At 41.9% G+C, this 6,524-nt stretch overlaps 1 long non-coding RNA gene across 1 annotated transcript; it reads right to left on the bottom strand.

The window, feature by feature from the left end:
- Positions 1-280: 280 nt before the first annotated feature.
- On the bottom strand, positions 281-3,849 carry LOC121132979. Its single transcript, XR_005869689.1, has 3 exons — positions 3,583-3,849; positions 2,612-2,735; positions 281-392 (listed from the first exon to the last, which is right to left on the bottom strand). It is a non-coding gene; the product is annotated as an uncharacterized LOC121132979 (long non-coding RNA).
- Positions 3,850-6,524: the final 2,675 nt, after the last annotated feature.

The following is a 6,524-nucleotide window of genomic DNA, read 5'->3' as shown; positions in this document are numbered from 1 at the left end:
AGATGCCTAATTTCCCAGACAGCATGCAGCAAACCTTTAATTGAACTCCAAGTTCTAGAACCTGCATCCTTTCCTAGCATCCTACATGGCTATGGTACTTCTCAGGCCGGGGTGAAAGCTGAACTCCCTGGGAGGGTTTATAGAATGCTGATACCCAGCTCTCTCTTTGCAAATGCTCTTAGGCAATTGGAATTGGGAGTGACCTCTGTATCAGGATTGCTAAAAGCTTCAGGATAAGCCTCTCCACAGAAAGACAGACATTAGACAGTTTGTGGTGGGGGGCAGATAGTTTTTATTTCAGGATGTCAGATCCTGTAGGATGTTGACTAGCATCTCAGGCTTCTATTTTCTAGGTTTTATAACCAATGTCTTCATACATTGCCAAATATTCCCTGCAAGAAAAAAATCACCTAGCTGAAAACATTGCTTATTTATCCCACTGATACCCTTTTCTTAATGTCATAAACATCAGGATCCATGGAGTTTTACACTACTGTGTTTATTGGATCATTAATCTTCATGAGAAGGCTTTGTTCATCTCTAAGCTTTTAACATAGTCAGCTCTTTATTGGGTGAACTATGCACAGATGTGTACCATTATTTTTTCTGATACTGCCTGGTGGGCCAACAGATTTGAAAGATGTAACCCAGAACTACACAGTCAATCTGAAGAGAGAGTAAGGTTGATCCAGACAGTTAACAAATGCCTCCAGATAGTTCTTATCATGAAGGAAGGTTAGGAAGAGCTTGAGAAGGGTAAGGAGTAAGGGCTGAATAAGCCTTAGCTATCTCAAGAAGGCAAGTCATTGGAAAGCTACATTTTTGTAATGTGAGATCACAACTACAGGTTCATAGGAACACAGAACACAGGAGGAAGGGTTTCTCAGAGCATGGCATGTATGAAAGATGGTATCTGTCCTGAGTTTGGAAACATAAACATATCTGGCTAAAGGGGTAGGGGCTAACATGTGGATTCCAACTTCCTAAGGGTAGCAGTAGTCCAAGTCCAAAGGTTCCAGTTTCTGTGGTCCTACCTATAGTCATTTACGGAGGAAGAGTTCAGTACACCACTGTCTATTACACCACTCACCATTTCTTTTAACCTTCTGCCTTATTTTCCTCATAGCTTTTGATACAATGCTTGTATGTTGCTTCATAGTCCCCTAATAGAGAATAAGTTCTACAAGTTTGGGAACAGTCTTATTCTCTGTCAGAATCCTTGCATCTAATAAAACATTTCTCATACAAAGTAGCTGCTTATTAGATGACTGCTGAACACTGAAGAGGTTATGTTTTCTGTTAGATTCCTGTTGTTTTCTCTTGTAGGCTCAATATGCTCATCATTCGTTGTCTATATTTCTTTCTGGACTGTCAGATTCATTAAGACAGGGATGGGTATGATTTATTATCTATGCCCTGGACCAAGCAGATGGCACGTGCTTAACAACCATTTAATGAATGAACGGACCAATGAGTAGATTAGGGAATCAAAGCGGAAGGCCAGCAGTAGATATAGATGGCTTTGGTCTCTTCCACTGCTGACATCAGTGTCAGCAAATTCCAGGAATAAACTGTTCTGCTGATTATAGCCATCAGCTCTTCTAGTGACAGCAGTAACAATACAACAAATGAATTTGCTAATGAGCAATAATTCTGTGACACTTTAGGCAATAGGGAAAAAGTAAAAAAAATCCATATATTAATGACAGGCAACCTTATTGACATAACTGGTCAATGAAGACCAAACTGAAGACCTTGCAAGTCAGGTAATGGGGGAAGCTAGTCAGATTTTAGCAGAGGCAACAGAGCCCCATTTAAAGAAATAGGACACTTCATAAATATGAATGGAAGTTGTCTGTGAAATACTAGCCCTGTAGTTAACATTTGTCTGCTCCCAGAAAGCGGCATCCCATTCTCTCAGTTCCAAAAATATTTTATATCAACAATGGTATTTGTGGACATGAGTACTGATACATGCTCTGTAGACCACTATATGTGTGGTTAGTAGATAGCATCCTTGATCTTCTTAAAAAAAAGAACAGAGTTTTACAGGGTAGACATTGTTTGAGACACTCCACAATGCATTGTTTCCCTCATGCCATGGGTAGAAAATGGTATTTGCCTATTATCTTTGGATAAACAGACAATGTTATTGCACTTGCGCCTCAAGAGCAGAGGCGAACAGTACATTGTTGTATGTTGTTGAAATGTACCTGGAAGGAATTTGTGACAGCCTGCAGCTTGCTCTCAGGTGTTCCAGGTAGGCATGGTTTGCAACAAACATAGAGAAGTGGAAAGTTGCTAGATTCAGTGTACATCTTAGATATAATTTGAGCACCCACTGTGTTTCAGTCACTTCTTAGAAGAAAGAACTAAATTAACAAAACAATGAACTCTGTCTCATAGAAATACGAGTCCCATAAAGATAGAGCACAATCCTACATCTAGTCCAATAACGTGATATGAATACAGCAAAATAGAGTAGCAACTGATGGTGTTGTGGCCGAGATATGCGTGATTTCAAGCAGAGAGTCGGAGAATGTCCATCAGTGTCCCATAGCTGCTGTGACAAATCCCATAAGCTCGGTAGCTTAAAGCAACAGATACTTACTCTCCTATGTCTTTGGAAATCAGAAGTGAAAAATAGACCAGCAAGGCCACATTCCTTCTGCAGTCTCTCAAACAGAATCCACTTTTCATTCCTTTTCACTCTCGGGGGCCTTTGCCCTGTTTCTCTATATTTAAAGCCAGCAAAATTACATCTTCACATACATCTCCCCCTCCCTGTCACTCATCCTACTTATAAGGGTTTTGTCAGTATGATAGGCTCACTCTAGTAATCCAGAAAGATGTCCTAATCACGATAGCAAAACAGCATTAGTTTATCCAACTCTGCAAGGTCTATTTTTGTGAAAGGCAAAATGTTCACAGGATTCAGTAGTTGAGATGTTTGCTGTATTAGTCTGCTTTTTGTTGTTGATAACATAATAACACAGACTGGGCTTATCATAAACAAGAGTGGTTTATGATAGGTTATAGTTATGGTTCAAGGGCCTGAGGCAGTGCAAAGAATCATATAGCAAGGACAATGAATTTGTGTCTGTCTTCTTGGATCTCGCCCCCTCTGCATAAGAAGTTGTGAGTATTCATTTATGGGGGCTCTGTGTTAATGACTTTGCCTATGCTAACTAGCTCCCAGCAGCTACAGGCACCATATTTGGATTAAGTTATCTCTTCCTTAATACCACACAATGAACATTTATTATAATATGAATTATGGGGGTGAGAACATATTCAAATTCTGTCACATATGGGCATCTTTGGGGGCTATTAGTCTACCTACTACAACCCAGATGCAAAAGGAAGGGTTCATAAGGGCAAGCATTATGTGTATAACCTCAGTTACTGCTTACAGTAGCCAAGTGAATTAGTGCTGTTAACCTTATGTCTGCCTTCCTTCCTTCCTTCCTTCCTTCCTTCCTCCCTTCCTCCCTTCCTTGTCTTCTTTCTTACTCTCTTCTTCCCCCTCTCCCTCTTTCCTTCACTCCTTGCCTGTTTTTTTTCAGTGAGACAAGGTCTTACTGTGTAGCCCAGGCTGGCTTCAAAGTATTCATTCTCCTGCTTTAGTCTTCCAGTTGCTAGGGTGGCAGGTGTATTCCAGTATACCTGGTTCAATTTGCTTCACTTTCAGTGTAAGAAACTGAGGCTCAGAGATGTTGAATTCAACGTGTTCCAGGTTCACATCTCCCAAGTGGAGTGACCACCATATCCTAGAGATTTCATACCAGACCCCTCCACATTGACATATCAGCCTTCTCTGAGATTTAAAGAGGAAGCAGTGAATTGACTCCACACATCCTGATTTAGAGGAACAAGAAGAGCTAGAGAGAAAACACCCATACACTTGTGAGTCACAATTGCAGTCATGACAGCACCATAGTGTGATGCAACGCACAGGGAGCAAGGCCCAGGGAGCTGCCCTCCTGCCCATTCCCCAGGGATGACCATACCCTGTAGCTTCAGGGGAAGTACCTAAAATTAACTCAGACAACTCTTGGTCCTTAATGATTACTTACTATAAAAATAGCAACACAAAGTTGCAAACACACTTTACTATTAGGAAACTAAAGAAAGAAATTCAGACTGAAGTAAAATTTCAAAACAGAAAACAAGATTTTATGCCAATAGAAGACATTCTGTATTCACAAAAAATTTTCTGAAGCTTGCTTTATAATAACCTCTCCCAATGCATTCACATATCACACATTTTCTGAAAATTGATTGACAACCTATTTTTTTAAATAAAAGTACTGCTCACCAGGAATGACTTTATTTTGCTCTTCCTAGATTAGTTCTTTAGCAGAGAGATTATACCATGCTCCCTGCTAAGGGACTGGGAGTCCTGGGGTGATTTTTGTGTGTTGTGTCCATGGACATAAAAAGGGCACAATCATGTTTCTTTTGCTGGGTTACGTGATAAGTTCCAGGGAAGAGCATAACATTTTTTGAGGCTTCTTATTCTCAAGAAGCCTCTTCCTGAGTTCTGTGCCCAATGAGTGCAGTGCAGGTCCATTTATGGGAAGAGTCAAGCCCAGTGTGGCCAGAGTTGCTTCTAGAATAGTCCAGTTGTGTGAACTATTATACAATTTTAAAGAAAGGAGGCCTTGGCAGTTTATGGGACCTCAAACAGTGGAACCAATATTTATTCCTAGTGCACAAATGGACTTTTGGAGTTAATTCCCTATGGAGGGATACTATTTCAATTCAGATACACTGAGGAAGGCCTAGGCCCTCCCCAAAATGATGTGACAGACTTGGATGAACCCCCATGGAAGGCCTCACTATCTTTGGGGAGTGGGCATGGGGTGGGTTGGTAGGGTGCATGGGAGGATGGGAGAGAGGAGGAATGGGGGGATTGATGTGTAAAATGAGTGTTTCTATATAAAAAAAAGAAAGGAAGAAAACAGGGTGCTGTAGAAGCAGAGCCGTGTGTTCTTTCCAACCACTTTCCTGGCTGTTTAGAATAGAATCGTTAGGCATGGGAGTCAATTCTTTCAATTCTTTCATTTCTTGCATTTACACTCCCACTCACAGCTTTGAAAATTCCTGTGCGGCATCTACTTACAGTAGACAAATTGCAGAAGTTAAATGATATACATTAAATCCAAATGGGCCCCCTTCACTGTTTGTGCTTTTGTCATTTTGTCAGGAGTCGGGGACCCTACAGAGACACACATTATCAGTAAAGTTCCACTCAAGCAGGAGGCGTGCACAGTATGTGTTAGAAGTCATGAAGGCTTTCTTATCACAGCTCCCTGCTCTGCCTCAGGGCTGCCTATGCCTTTCTGCCTGCCACCAGCTCGGGTCCTGTTGCTGCCTTGTCATGTGAAGCTCCCCTCCCCAGGTTTCATTTCCATGCCCCCCATCTTGCCACTGGAGATTGTTTTCTGAACTGCAGACTGTCAATGAAGAATGGCATCCAGAGAGCCAAGCCAGGATCAGGTGTGCCTGGAGAGCTTGCCCAAGGGAGGAGTTTTGCCTAAAACCCTCTGCCAGTGAAACTGAGCAATGGAGCAGAACAAAAGTACCATGGGTGTGTGTGGGTGCACAGGCTCTGGCCCTTCGTGAAGAGGAAGTAAAAGGGTGTCCAGGTATGACATTCCATGTTTGAAGTTCCTCAATGTATCCATCTGTTAAAACTGAATACATTAGAACACACTCCAATGACTTCAGGGACTTCGGTGACTTCTAGCACAGCTTATCTGGCTTCCTGGCTTTGGCAAGATTTTTCTGGTTACCTATTGGAAGAAGGCGGGGTGACAATGAGACCACTAGTAGTAACTTAGCAATGTGCAGAGGCTTTCCATTCCTGACTTGTGAACTTGTGCCTTCTGGGTGTGTTAGTATTCAGGCATCTGTACTGGCCTGCCCTTGGGGTTCTGACAGGATATGCCCTCAGCTGCAGCCACTAAGAGCACCACCTGTGCACATTCACTACCTTCCCTTTTAAAAGGGCCCTGCCCATTTCCCATCTCCCTCTCTCCCCCTCTCTCTTCTTTTCTGCCAACCTGGTTCTAGAAGACTGTCTTCCCTCTCCTCTGCTTTCCGCATTCACTTTCCACCAATAAAACCCCCTCCACCCAAGTTCTGTTGCATGGTGTCTTTCTCTCCAGTGCAGCTTTTTAAAATTACAACACTGTACACGTCTAAACCTGGATTGCTGTGAAGCTCAAATGAGACCACGAGCAAGCAGTGACTACATTACCTGGAAACTGCTGTACAAGTATGACTTGTCAATATTAAAAACACAATAAAAAAGAAGGCACTGGCCTTCATATCATCCACAAACTTTGGGCTTTTAAAACATGACAGAGGTCTGTTCCTTCATCTCAGGTGGTCTCTATATCTATGTATGTGATTAGAAACTGCCTTGTTGTCAGTAGTATTTTCAGTTACATGATAATGTAAATGTTTAAAAGCAATTCTAGGAGCTAGTGAGACATCTTTGTGAGTAACAGTACTTA

Source organism: Mesocricetus auratus, unplaced genomic scaffold, assembly GCF_017639785.1.
Source record: "Mesocricetus auratus isolate SY011 unplaced genomic scaffold, BCM_Maur_2.0 Super-Scaffold_100019, whole genome shotgun sequence".
In the NCBI taxonomy this organism is placed as follows: Eukaryota; Metazoa; Chordata; class Mammalia; order Rodentia; family Cricetidae; genus Mesocricetus; species Mesocricetus auratus.
Note: the sequence above shows the minus strand (reverse complement) of the source record. Positions and strands in the feature narration are given on the sequence as shown.